This window comes from Thunnus albacares, chromosome 20 (genome assembly GCF_914725855.1).
Source record: "Thunnus albacares chromosome 20, fThuAlb1.1, whole genome shotgun sequence".
In the NCBI taxonomy this organism is placed as follows: domain Eukaryota; kingdom Metazoa; phylum Chordata; class Actinopteri; order Scombriformes; family Scombridae; genus Thunnus; species Thunnus albacares.
This window is the reverse complement of record NC_058125.1, coordinates 27,690,597-27,704,562: the sequence shown is the minus strand read 5'-3', so window position 1 is coordinate 27,704,562 and position 13,966 is coordinate 27,690,597. Positions and strand designations below refer to the sequence as shown.

The 13,966-nt window shown below is 46.2% G+C and overlaps 2 long non-coding RNA genes across 2 annotated transcripts in view; both read right to left on the bottom strand.

Moving 5' to 3' along the window:
- Window positions 1–2,554: 2,554 nt before the first annotated feature.
- The window catches only part of LOC122971156, a 109,403-nt gene continuing 97,991 nt past the window's right edge, over window positions 2,555–13,966 (bottom strand). Inside the window, exon 3 of the long non-coding RNA XR_006399414.1 lies at window positions 2,555–2,782. This is a non-coding gene — a long non-coding RNA (uncharacterized LOC122971156). The remainder of the gene's footprint in view (window positions 2,783–13,966) is intronic.
- Window positions 9,955–12,506, bottom strand: LOC122971163. Its single transcript, XR_006399420.1, has 3 exons — window positions 12,424–12,506; window positions 10,210–10,290; window positions 9,955–10,123 (listed from the first exon to the last, which is right to left on the bottom strand). It is a non-coding gene; the product is annotated as an uncharacterized LOC122971163 (long non-coding RNA).

The window sequence follows — 13,966 nt, the reverse complement described above, 5'->3', positions numbered from 1 at the left end:
GCCAGGAAGTCTCAGTTTGACGCTTCTGAGGGTCGCTCGGTTTTAAAAAGAAGGTCCTTCTTCCTGCCTGGTAAACAACCTCTTTACGCAGAGTCCAGCGCGCAGCACGGCGCGTCGCACGGCGCGTCGCACGTGACACGACGGCGCCATCACGGACTCACGTGACAAAGTCAAGCCTCACAAAAGGATGCACACACAGCAGAATGACTGAATGACTGTACTCAGGAACCCAACAACAACAAACACAACACAAGATCTTAGAGCAAAATAAAATATTCATATATTTAACACTTTTACACAAAAGCCCCAAAATCTCACAGTCCCAAAGACCACAAAACAAAAAAATAATTCAACTCAAAATTCCACTTCGGATTTCTTTCACACTTTTTTTTACACAAACTGAGAGGATTGAGTGTGGACCGTCTGGGAGAATGAAGGAATACGGGTAATGTTGGATTGGCTGTCATTGGCAGATGAATCAACGGTTTTATGAGGGATTGAACAGCCTCACTGTAATATTTACTGCTAGCGAGCATTCTGCTCCAGCCGATTACTCTCTCCTGCTCTCCTCAAAAACTGAATGACAGATAAAAAGGAAGGGGTTGAATTGTGGCGCGAACCAGGAGCGAATCGGTGAGTATGTTGTGAAAATGGGTGTTTCTGGGGGTGTGTACAATGGGTGAAATCCAGGTTGTCACACTCCTTCTGTCCTGAGAGAAGCCTGAACATAAAGAGGCTTTTTTACAAACTGACTCTATGTGCTAATGTTTGTTTTCTTTATAATAATACTATCCTGCTCCATACCTGAGGCAGGGGATCCGGGGAAATCTTCCTCATAGTTTTCCTCGTGGAAGATTTTGAGGATCCATCAATGTTGTTCTATGTACATCTCCTCAGCTGTGGGACAGCATGGCTTCAGTTGGGCCACATTAACAACATGAAGGTCTTCTCCAGTGTCTTCCAAGACCACCTCAAAGTTCAGAGGACTAACTTTCCTGGTGACGTGATATGGACCTTTCCACCGTGGTGCAGGTTTGGCCACATCTGTTCTTCCTTTGTCATTATTCTGTTCTTGTCTTTGTCTTGCTTTTCCCAGGTTGCCAGTTCCACGTCTCTTGAACTCAGCTATCTGGTTAGCTGTAGCGTATGCAGGTGTGTCAGGATCACATAGCTGTGGGCTTAGCTCAGCATCCAAGGAGCCTTTCAGAAGACGACTGAGGTTGAGTTCTGCAGGTGTAACTCCTGTGGACTCGTTTTTCCTCCACATATGAAGCAATCATGGCTTTCACATTCTTCTCTGACCCCATTTACACCTGGTGTTAATATGTGATCTGTATCTAGATAAGTTATCCAGATAAGAAACGGTCTGATCTTGCCTTTGCGTTCACACCTGGTTTTAAAGCGTTCTCGTTATCTTCATTGAAATCAGATCTCTGTCCTTCACCTGCGTGTGAGTAACTTGAGGTGGTGGCAAATCATCTGTCGGCCTGGTGTAGACATTCACACATATAACAGGTTTTTATCACAGTTAAAGTGAATTTAAATAAACAGAAACAGCTCAGCTCAGCTAAACAGAAGCTCAGAACTCAAAGCTGCCATGTTGGACTGAAACCTTTCAGTGTTTGAGTGTCCTGCCTGGACTTTATCTGTTATTTTTGGACTCTTTGTGTATTTTGTTCTCTTGAGTTTTCAGTGTTGCATTTATGTTACCTGGTTTTGGTTTTCTCTGTGTTTCCCTTGTGTGTTCCTTTATTCCTCCTGTGTTTATGTGCACCTCCTCTCACCTGCCTTGCATCACCCTTGTTAGCCCAGTGTCTTCCCCAGTTTATCTGCTCCCAGTGTCTTCCCCAGTTTATCTGCTCCCAGTGTCTTCCCCAGTTTATCTGCTCCCAGTCTGCCAGTGTGTTGTGTCACCTGTTGTCTGTTTACTTTAGTTCCTGTTTTATTTTGAAATATTTTCTCCTTGTGTCTTGTCACCTTTACTTCCTGTGTTTGATTACCTCATGTGTTTCACCTGTGTCTCGTTTCCCTCACCTGTGCACCCTGTGCATTTATAGTCCAGTTTTCAGTTCGGTCTTTGTCGAGTCGTCTGCTTTCATACTGCGTTTATGTCCTGCATTTATTCTATGTTTGTTCCTGTGTCTCCTGTAACTGTTTTGAATTATTTCATTAAATATTTCTGCATCTGATCCTGCCTGCCACCATCTGCATTTGGGTCCACCTGCTCCACTCACACCGTCTTGACATTGAGTTCATAAAATCAAACCTGAAACAAACTGAAAGTCCAAACAGCAGCGAGATGAAGAACAGACAGAAGACGTGTTACAGTTTCCTTCTGCTTAAATATTATTTATCTGTTCACAAACAGAACGCAGAGATCCTCTCTGCTCTGATAAAACACAACAAACTACTGAGAGAAAATATTAAATTACAAATATCTGATGATCTAAAGTTTCAGTTAAATAAAAGATTCAAGAACAGATTTCAACTCTTCTGCATCTTTTATGTGATTTGAATAAACAGTTCAAACATCAAACTTCACAAAGTCTTCAAGTATCTTTTTAAGTTCACGTCAGATCTTTATTGTCCCGCGAGAGCCATAAAAACACCAACACAATAAGACACAACGAGACAGTAAAAGAGCTGCTAAACTCACAGAAACAGAAAAACAGCAAAACATGAAATGAATTTCCTCTTCACTAACTGCTGAAACACTTCTGTGCATCTGGTCCAGTTTGTTGCTGCAGTAACTTCATGTGAGCAGCAGATGGCAGCAGAGAGCCTGAACACAGTTTAAACACTAACAGTAATGTATGATGTCACATCTGTGTTTCATTTCAACCTTTACATGAAGAATGACAATGAACTTTACAGTGAAGGAGGAAACATCTGGTGTCCAGCAGGGAAACTTTTTAGAGTTTTAACTAGAATATTAAACTTTTATGTTGTTGTTGTGGAAAACCATCTCAGACACAAAGATATTTATGCTTTAAAACATGTTTGGAGTCAGAGCAGGAACTGTCTATGTAGGTGAGAATTCAGATTGAAGCCCCCAAAAAACTGATAATGGTACAAAAATATCTCCAGACATGACAAAGTCCTCCCAGTCCTCCCAGTCCTCCCAGTCCTCCAGATAAATAGGCAAGAGAGGGTCGAGGTGTCAGCTGAAAACTGCCTGACCAGTAAGGCTTTAAAAAACAAACCAGATGATGGAAGTCAATGATGAAGAGAGGAGGGGTAAACATTAAGAAAGGAGGACCGGTGTGTATTTCCAGAACCTGCATACAAGCACAGAAAATAACAACGAGACAAAACCGTCCTCATTTGCTGCCCCAGCTGACGTCTGAAGTATGAAGCAGCAGGAAAACTACTTTACTTCATTTACACCACTGCTGAGTCAACTCTGTCTCTACAGATAATCATCCCTCCATCATCCCTCCATCATCCCTCCATCATCCCTCCATCATCCCTCTATCATGCCTCCATCGTCCCTCTATCGTCCCTCCATCACCCCTCCATCACGCCTCCATCATCCCTCTATCACCCCTCCATCACCCCTCCCTCATCCCTCCATCATCCCTCCATCATCCCTCCATCATCCCTCTATCGTCCCTCCATCACCCCTCCCTCATCCCTCCATCATCCCTCCATCATCCCTCCATCACCCCTCCCTCATCCCTCCATCATCCCTCCATCATCCCTCCATCACCCCTCCCTCATCCCTCCATCATCCCTCCATCATCCCTCCATCATCCCTCTATCGTCCCTCCATCACCCCTCCCTCATCCCTCCATCATCCCTCCATCATCCCTCCATCACCCCTCCATCACCCCTCCATCATCCCTCCATCACCCCTCCATCATCCCTCCATCATCCCTCCATAATGCCTCCATCATGCCTCCATCATCCCTCCATCATCCCTCCATCATCCCTCCATCATCCCTCTATCGTCCCTCCATCACCCCTCCCTCATCCCTCCATCATCCCTCCCTCATCCCTCCATCATCCCTCCATCACCCCTCCATCATCCCTCCATCACCCCTCCATCATCCCTCCATCATCCCTCCATCATCCCTCCATCATCCCTCCATCACCCCTCCATCATCCCTCCATCATCCCTCCATAATGCCTCCATCATGCCTCCATCATCCCTCCATCATCCCTCCATCATCCCTCTATCATCCCTCTATCGTCCCTCCATCACCCCTCCCTCATCCCTCCATCATCCCTCCCTCATCCCTCCATCATCCCTCCATCACCCCTCCATCATCCCTCCATCACCCCTCCATCATCCCTCTATCATCCCTCTATCATCCCTCCATCATCCCTCCATCATGCCTCCATCACCCCTCTATCATCCCTCCATCACCCCTCCATCATCCCTCTATCATCCCTCTATCATCCCTCCATCATCCCTCTATCATCCCTCCATCACCCCTCCATCACGCCTCCATCATCCCTCTATCATCCCTCCATCATCCCTCTATCATCCCTCCATCACCCCTCCATCATCCCTCTATATCCCTCCATCATGCCTCCATCATCCCTCCATCACCCCTCCATCATGCCTCCATCATCCCTCTATCATCCCTCTATCATCCCTCCATCATCCCTCCATCACCCCTCCATCATGCCTCCATCATCCCTCTATCATCCCTCTATCATCCCTCCATCATGCCTCCATCATCCCTCTATCATCCCTCTATCATCCCTCCATCACCCCTCCATCATCCCTCTATCATCCCTCCATCACCCCTCCATCATCCCTCCATCACCCCTCTATCATTCCTCCATCATCCCTCTATCATCCCTCCATCATCCCTCTATCATCCCTCTATCATCCCTCCATCACCCCTCCATCATCTCTCTATCATCCCTCCATCATCCCTCTATCATGCCTCCATCATGCCTCCGCCATCCCTCTATCATCCCTCCATCACCCCTCTATCATTCCTCCATCATCCCTCTATCATCCCTCCATCATGCCTCCATCACCCCTCCCTCATCCCTCTATCATCCCTCCATCACCCCTCCATCATCCCTCTATCATCCCTCCATCATGCCTCCATCATCCCTCTATCATCCCTCCATCATCCCTCCCTCATGCCTCCATCATGCCTCCATCATCCCTCCATCATGCCTCCATCATCCCTCCATCATCCCTCCATCATCCCTCTATCGTCCCTCCATCACCCCTCCATCATCCCTCTATCATCCCTCCATCACCCCTCCCTCATCCCTCCATCATCCCTCCATCATCCCTCTATCGTCCCTCCATCACCCCTCCCTCATCCCTCCATCATCCCTCCATCATCCCTCCATCACCCCTCCATCACCCCTCCATCATCCCTCCATCACCCCTCCATCATCCCTCCATCATCCCTCCATAATGCCTCCATCATGCCTCCATCATCCCTCCATCATCCCTCCATCATCCCTCCATCATCCCTCTATCGTCCCTCCATCACCCCTCCCTCATCCCTCCATCATCCCTCCCTCATCCCTCCATCATCCCTCCATCACCCCTCCATCATCCCTCCATCACCCCTCCATCATTCCTCCATCATCCCTCCATCATCCCTCCATCATCCCTCCATCACCCCTCCATCATCCCTCCATCATCCCTCCATAATGCCTCCATCATGCCTCCATCATCCCTCCATCATCCCTCCATCATCCCTCTATCGTCCCTCTATCGTCCCTCCATCACCCCTCCCTCATCCCTCCATCATCCCTCCCTCATCCCTCCATCATCCCTCCATCATCCCTCCATAATGCCTCCATCATCCCTCCATCATGCCTCCATCATCCCTCTATCATCCCTCCATCATCCCTCCCTCATGCCTCCATCATGCCTCCATCATCCCTCCATCATGCCTCCATCATCCCTCCATCATCCCTCCATCATCCCTCTATCGTCCCTCCATCACCCCTCCATCATCCCTCTATCATCCCTCCATCACCCCTCCCTCATCCCTCCATCATCCCTCCATCATCCCTCTATCGTCCCTCCATCACCCCTCCCTCATCCCTCCATCATCCCTCCATCATCCCTCCATCACCCCTCCATCACCCCTCCATCATCCCTCCATCACCCCTCCATCATCCCTCCATCATCCCTCCATAATGCCTCCATCATGCCTCCATCATCCCTCCATCATCCCTCCATCATCCCTCCATCATCCCTCTATCGTCCCTCCATCACCCCTCCCTCATCCCTCCATCATCCCTCCCTCATCCCTCCATCATCCCTCCATCACCCCTCCATCATCCCTCCATCACCCCTCCATCATCCCTCCATCATCCCTCCATCATCCCTCCATCATCCCTCCATCACCCCTCCATCATCCCTCCATCATCCCTCCATAATGCCTCCATCATGCCTCCATCATCCCTCCATCATCCCTCCATCATCCCTCTATCATCCCTCTATCGTCCCTCCATCACCCCTCCCTCATCCCTCCATCATCCCTCCCTCATCCCTCCATCATCCCTCCATCACCCCTCCATCATCCCTCCATCACCCCTCCATCATCCCTCTATCATCCCTCTATCATCCCTCCATCATCCCTCCATCACCCCTCCATCACCCCTCTATCATCCCTCCATCACCCCTCCATCATCCCTCTATCATCCCTCTATCATCCCTCCATCATCCCTCTATCATCCCTCCATCACCCCTCCATCACGCCTCCATCATCCCTCTATCATCCCTCTATCATCCCTCTATCATCCCTCCATCACCCCTCCATCATCCCTCTATCATCCCTCCATCATGCCTCCATCATCCCTCCATCACCCCTCCATCATGCCTCCATCATCCCTCTATCATCCCTCTATCATCCCTCCATCATCCCTCCATCACCCCTCCATCATGCCTCCATCATCCCTCTATCATCCCTCTATCATCCCTCCATCATGCCTCCATCATCCCTCTATCATCCCTCTATCATCCCTCCATCACCCCTCCATCATCCCTCTATCATCCCTCCATCACCCCTCCATCATCCCTCCATCACCCCTCTATCATTCCTCCATCATCCCTCTATCATCCCTCCATCATCCCTCTATCATCCCTCTATCATCCCTCCATCACCCCTCCATCATCCCTCTATCATCCCTCCATCATCCCTCTATCATGCCTCCATCATGCCTCCGCCATCCCTCTATCATCCCTCCATCACCCCTCTATCATTCCTCCATCATCCCTCTATCATCCCTCCATCATGCCTCCATCACCCCTCCCTCATCCCTCTATCATCCCTCCATCACCCCTCCATCATCCCTCTATCATCCCTCCATCATGCCTCCATCATCCCTCTATCATCCCTCCATCATCCCTCCCTCATGCCTCCATCATGCCTCCATCATCCCTCTATCATCCCTCCATCACCCCTCCATCATGCCTCCATCACCCCTCCCTCATCCCTCTATCATCCCTCCATCACCCCTCTATCATCCCTCCATCATGCCTCCATCATCCCTCTATCATCCCTCCATCATCCCTCCATCATCCCTCCCTCATCCCTCCATCATCCCTCTATCATCCCTCCATCACCCCTCCATCATGCCTCCATCACCCCTCCATCATCCCTCCATCACCCCTCCCTCATCCCTCTATCATCCCTCCATCACCCCTCTATCATTCCTCCATCACCCCTCCATCACCCCTCCATCATCCCTCTATCATCCCTCCATCATGCCTCCATCATCCCTCTATCATGCCTCCATCATGCCTCCGCCATCCCTCTATCATCCCTCCATCACCCCTCCATCATCCCTCTATCATCCCTCCATCATGCCTCCATCATCCCTCTATCATCCCTCCATCATCCCTCTATCATCCCTCCATCACCCCTCCATCATGCCTCCATCACCCCTCCCTCATCCCTCTATCATCCCTCCCTCATCCCTCTATCATTCCTCCATCATCCCTCTATCATCCCTCCATCATGCCTCCATCATCCCTCCATCACCCCTCCATCATGCCTCCATCATCCCTCTATCATCCCTCTATCATCCCTCCATCATCCCTCCATCACCCCTCCATCATGCCTCCATCATCCCTCTATCATCCCTCTATCATCCCTCCATCATGCCTCCATCATCCCTCTATCATCCCTCTATCATCCCTCCATCACCCCTCCATCATCCCTCTATCATCCCTCCATCACCCCTCCATCATCCCTCCATCACCCCTCTATCATTCCTCCATCATCCCTCTATCATCCCTCCATCATCCCTCTATCATCCCTCTATCATCCCTCCATCACCCCTCCATCATCCCTCTATCATCCCTCCATCACCCCTCTATCATCCCTCCATCACCCCTCTATCATTCCTCCATCATCCCTCTATCATCCCTCCATCATGCCTCCATCACCCCTCCCTCATCCCTCTATCATCCCTCCATCACCCCTCCATCATCCCTCTATCATCCCTCCATCATGCCTCCATCATCCCTCTATCATCCCTCCATCATCCCTCCCTCATGCCTCCATCATGCCTCCATCATCCCTCTATCATCCCTCCATCACCCCTCCATCATGCCTCCATCACCCCTCCCTCATCCCTCTATCATCCCTCCATCACCCCTCTATCATCCCTCCATCATGCCTCCATCATCCCTCTATCATCCCTCCATCATCCCTCCATCATCCCTCCCTCATCCCTCCATCATCCCTCTATCATCCCTCCATCACCCCTCCATCATGCCTCCATCACCCCTCCCTCATCCCTCTATCATCCCTCCATCACCCCTCTATCATTCCTCCATCACCCCTCTATCATTCCTCCATCACCCCTCCATCACCCCTCCATCATCCCTCTATCATCCCTCCATCATGCCTCCATCATCCCTCTATCATGCCTCCATCATGCCTCCGCCATCCCTCTATCATCCCTCCATCACCCCTCCATCATCCCTCTATCATCCCTCCATCATGCCTCCATCATCCCTCTATCATCCCTCCATCATCCCTCTATCATCCCTCCATCACCCCTCCATCATGCCTCCATCACCCCTCCCTCATCCCTCTATCATCCCTCCATCACCCCTCTATCATCCCTCCATCATGCCTCCATCATCCCTCTATCATCCCTCCATCATCCCTCCATCATCCCTCCCTCATCCCTCCATCATCCCTCTATCATCCCTCCATCACCCCTCCATCATGCCTCCATCACCCCTCCCTCATCCCTCTATCATCCCTCCCTCATCCCTCTATCATTCCTCCATCACCCCTCTATCATTCCTCCATCACCCCTCCATCATCCCTCCATCATGCCTCTGCCATCTCCACAGTCTGATCTCTACAGTGTGTGATGTGTTATTGGTTCGTAGTGGTGAATCTACAGTGAATTATCAGTGACTCTGCAGCTCCTCTCGGCTTTACGGAGCTTTATAGTGAGTTTCAGCTCATTGTTTATCTGTCCGGCTGCAACTTTACTGTTCTGGTTCACTCTCAGCGTCTCATAGCGTCGTTTTCAGAGAGAAGAAGCTGTAAAAAACCGCTGAACACTACCTGCTGACAGTTAGCTGTAGACTAGCTGGTGAACATAGTGGAGCATTTAGCAGATAAAGAGCCAGATATTTCCCTCAGGAGTTGGTGGAGAGTAAAAACAGAACTAAAAGAGAGTGAATATTAGACAGAAACACGACTCCACATGAATGATAATGTTGCTCCGTAACTGCTGGATGTGGACATTTTATTTAAATGAGCTCCTGCTAGTTTAGTAGATTTCTACTGAAGACATAAATCTTTAAAAATCTTTTTCATTTTTAAAATATTGTATGTATGTGAGGTCACCTCAGTGTAAAGTCTGTTGGCTGAGCAGGGTCACAGTTTCTCTTCTTTCTTCTAATATATGTTTTTGTTTTCAGGTTATTGTGACTAAAGAAAAAAAAGGAAAGTAACATGAAGTCAAAACTGTTCGTTCCAGTTTCAGATTTACATGAACAGAATAAAATATTAAATATAATTTTAAATAAAAACAGAATCTGCAGCTGATCTCTGCGTCTGATTCTTCTTGTTCAGGAGGAAACAGTCAAATCTTCCTCTTCTGCTCTTCTCTCTCTCTTTTCCTCTGTTTGCCGTCGGCGCGGAAACTTCTCGACAGAAAACTGTGCCAGAAATCAAATAAAAAAAATCAAACATTAAATATGAAGAAGGAAGTTTAACTGTCAGATTAAAAGCTTTTTTTTTTTACCTCCTCAGTGTCATTTTAAGAGCTTTTCTGTTGCTGAGCTTTGTTCTCTTTTCTGTCTGATTAAATCTTCATGAGACGAGACTGCGAACAAAAGAAAAGACAAAGTGATGAATATATAAGCAGCAGCATGACAGATTTTATTTTTCTGTTTCATATTTAACGTTTGTTCTTTTTCCTTCAAAACTTCATGAAAGAAAAGAAACTGAAAATGTTTTTCAACTTTAATAAAAATGACTTAACTTCATATAAACACGCAGACGACACTCATGTTCAGCGTAATAAACTAAAAACATTAAAACAATGTTAAATGTTTATTTATTTGTATTTCAGCCGAGTGAAACTTCTGCTTTTAGTCTCGGAAACAAGATTCCATTTAGTAGCTGCTGTGGAGCTTTTAATCACATCACATGGCCTTCATCAGCAGTTTATACAGCTGTCATGGAAGATTTAATCTAATTAAAATGTCAAATATAAGATAATATATGAAATAATTTTAAATATATAAACATATATAAAATATGTAAACTGTTAAAATGAACTGAGTTTATTTGTGGTTTGTGTGTGTTACCGTGTGTGTGTGTGTGTGTGTGTGTGTGTGTGTGTGTGTGTGTGTTTAGCTCTCAGTTAAAAACAACCTGCTTGAACTCAGTCAGTAAAATTTGAATTATTATTATTATTATTATTATTATTATTATTATGTTGTCATGAGTGCACTTACACTGATACAAACATGTTGTATTTTTAATTGTTCAATTTACTTTTGAATTCAGTTTTTCGTACATTTTGATTCTTTTAATGAAGGTTACATGTCAGCTTTGTTTTCAGTGATGTCACTGTGATGTCACTGTGATGTCACTGTGATGTCACTGTGTCTCTAGATCTCAGATATTAACTCGGTGTTCGTCACTGATGAGCACAGCTGGAATAAACCTGAATGATCCTCACAGGTGTGTTGAGATAAAACACAGGTGGACACATTTACACACTCACACATTTACACACTCACACATTACACACTCACACATTTACACACTCACACATTTACACACTCACACATTACACACTCACACATTACACACTCACACATTTACACACTCACACATTACACACTCACACACTCACACATTTACACACTCACACATTTACACACTCACACATTACACACACACATTTACACACTCACACATTACACACTCACACATTACACACTCACACATTTACACACTCACACATTACACACTCACACACTCACACATTTACACACTCACACATTTACACACTCACACAATACACACTCACACATTTACACACTCACACAATACACACTCACACATTTACACTCACACATTACACACTCACACATTACACACTCACACATTTACACACTCACACATTTACACACTCACACAATACACACACATTTACACACTCACACATTTATACACTCACACATAACACACTCACACATAACACACTCAGTTTTACACACTCACACATTTACACTCACACATTTACACACTCAGTTTTACACACTCACACATTTACACACTCACACATTTACACACACACACATTTACACACTCACACATTACACGCTCACACATTACACACTCACATTTACACACTAACACATTTACACTCTCACATTTACACACTCACACATTTACACACTCAGTTTTACACACTCACACATTTACACACTCAGCTTTACACACTCACACATTACTCACTCACACATAACACACTCACACATTACACACTCACTCATTACACACTCACATTTACACACTAACACATTTACACACTCACATTTACACACTCGCAGCTGGTGGAGGGTTAATGGTGCAACGTGTAGTGAATAGAGCGATTTCACACAGACTTCACTTCCTCCAGTTTGTAGAAAAAAAATTATACCGCAGTTAAAAACTGTTCAGTTCAACAAAAACACCAAGTTTATTTTGTGTGTGTGTGTGTGTGCGTGTGCGTGTGTGTGTATGTATGTGTGTGTGTGTGTGTGTGCGTGTGTGTGTATGTATGTGTGGGTTTTATGTCATGTTGATTGACAGGTCTGACAGCTGTATGATTGATTATCCTCCAACCAACCAGAGCCTGATGTGTTGGACCACCACAGTGTGTGTGTGTGTGTGTGTGTGTGTGTGTGTATGTTTGTGTGTGTGTGTGTGTGTGTGTGTTTGTGTGTGTGTGTCAGCAGACTCTGTGAGCTGTGAAGTCTCTATTACAGAGTGAGGTCATCGGGGGGTCAGAAGTCAGACAGCGCTGCAGGAACAACATCAGTGTTCACATACAGAACCTGTTAATGAGAAAAACCAATTAACTCATCATCATCACAAATTACCTTTAAATAATAACAATTAAAGTAGAAATACTGCAGTTATTGATTCAAAGTATTTCAGTAAAATTACAGTTTCAAAATATGAGTGTTGTTCTCTTCCACCTTTATCTGCTATAAACTAAATGTCAGGGAACATTATACCGTTTCTTCTTCACTGGTTTTCTGTGTCTGACCTGCTTGTCTGTCCTCCTCCCAGTAGGAGGAGAACGACCTGTTTGGTGTTTGCAGAAAGCAGCTGAAACTGCTGCTGTTGACGTCGATGTAGCTCTAAAAATGTGTTTTAGAATTTAACGGCTTCATGTAGACGCAGTCTGAGTCCCACTGAGTGATGTCAGCGTGTTTCATGTGTGTGTGTGTGTTCACGATTATCTGAGTTATGACTCCACTATCAAGGCTTAAAGTTTTTACCTTTTTCCTCCATGTTGCCAAAACAAAATGCAGCTCAAACTTCCTGCAAGACTGAAACTGTAACAAAGAAAATCAGTTTTAACTCAACACGTCACAACTTCCACGTTCAGTTCAGTTAAAAACTGTCGCGTCCTTGAGGTCTTCAATCAGAGAGAGAACAGAGCAACACAGTCTGACCTGCTGGTCACCAGGGAGGTGATAAGGCTGGTTTTACTGGTTTTACTGGTTTAATCTGGCAGCTTCAGGAGGGAAATAAATGATCTCTTCATAGAAGAATAAACCTCAAACTTGACTTGGATAAATGATAAAAAAATGTTTGTTTATTACTTCACTCTCATATGACAGCACACACACACACAAACACACATTTACATTTACTTAGGTCACTTTTGAGGACATTACATAGATTTACCCTAAACACAACCACTGACCCAAAAATCAGGTTTCCCAAGTCAACTTTTGTCCCCAGTTAACTGGTGTTTAGTCTGAAACTTGTCCCCGAAAGTAGCCTATGACAGACACACACACACACACACACACACACTCACACTCAAGAGACTGAAATCAATTACGAGGAACAAGTTCACCTCAAAGTCAAAACTTTAAAAGAGAAAAAAAGAAGAAACAGAGAAGTTGTACCGAGTGTCTGTGAGCAAGGCACTGAAGCACGTGATGCTCGTTAAGCAGCAGCAGCTTCCTCTCGTTAACTACAGAGTGAATGTGAGACGAGGACACAGAGAGACACACAACGAGAGGAGCAGAAGAAGAAAAGAGAGGAGGAGGAGGAGGAGAGATGAAGGCCTTCATTGATTTTCTGTCAGTTTGCAGCAGAGAGAGAATAAAGAAACGCTGTTTGGCCAAAATGTTCAAATAACGTCCCAGAGGAGTGTGTGTGTGTGTGTGTGTGTGTGTGTGTGTGTGTGAGAGAGAGAGAGAGAGTGTGTGTGTGTGTGTGTGTGTGTGTGTGTGTGAGAGAGAGAGAGAGAGAGTGTGTGT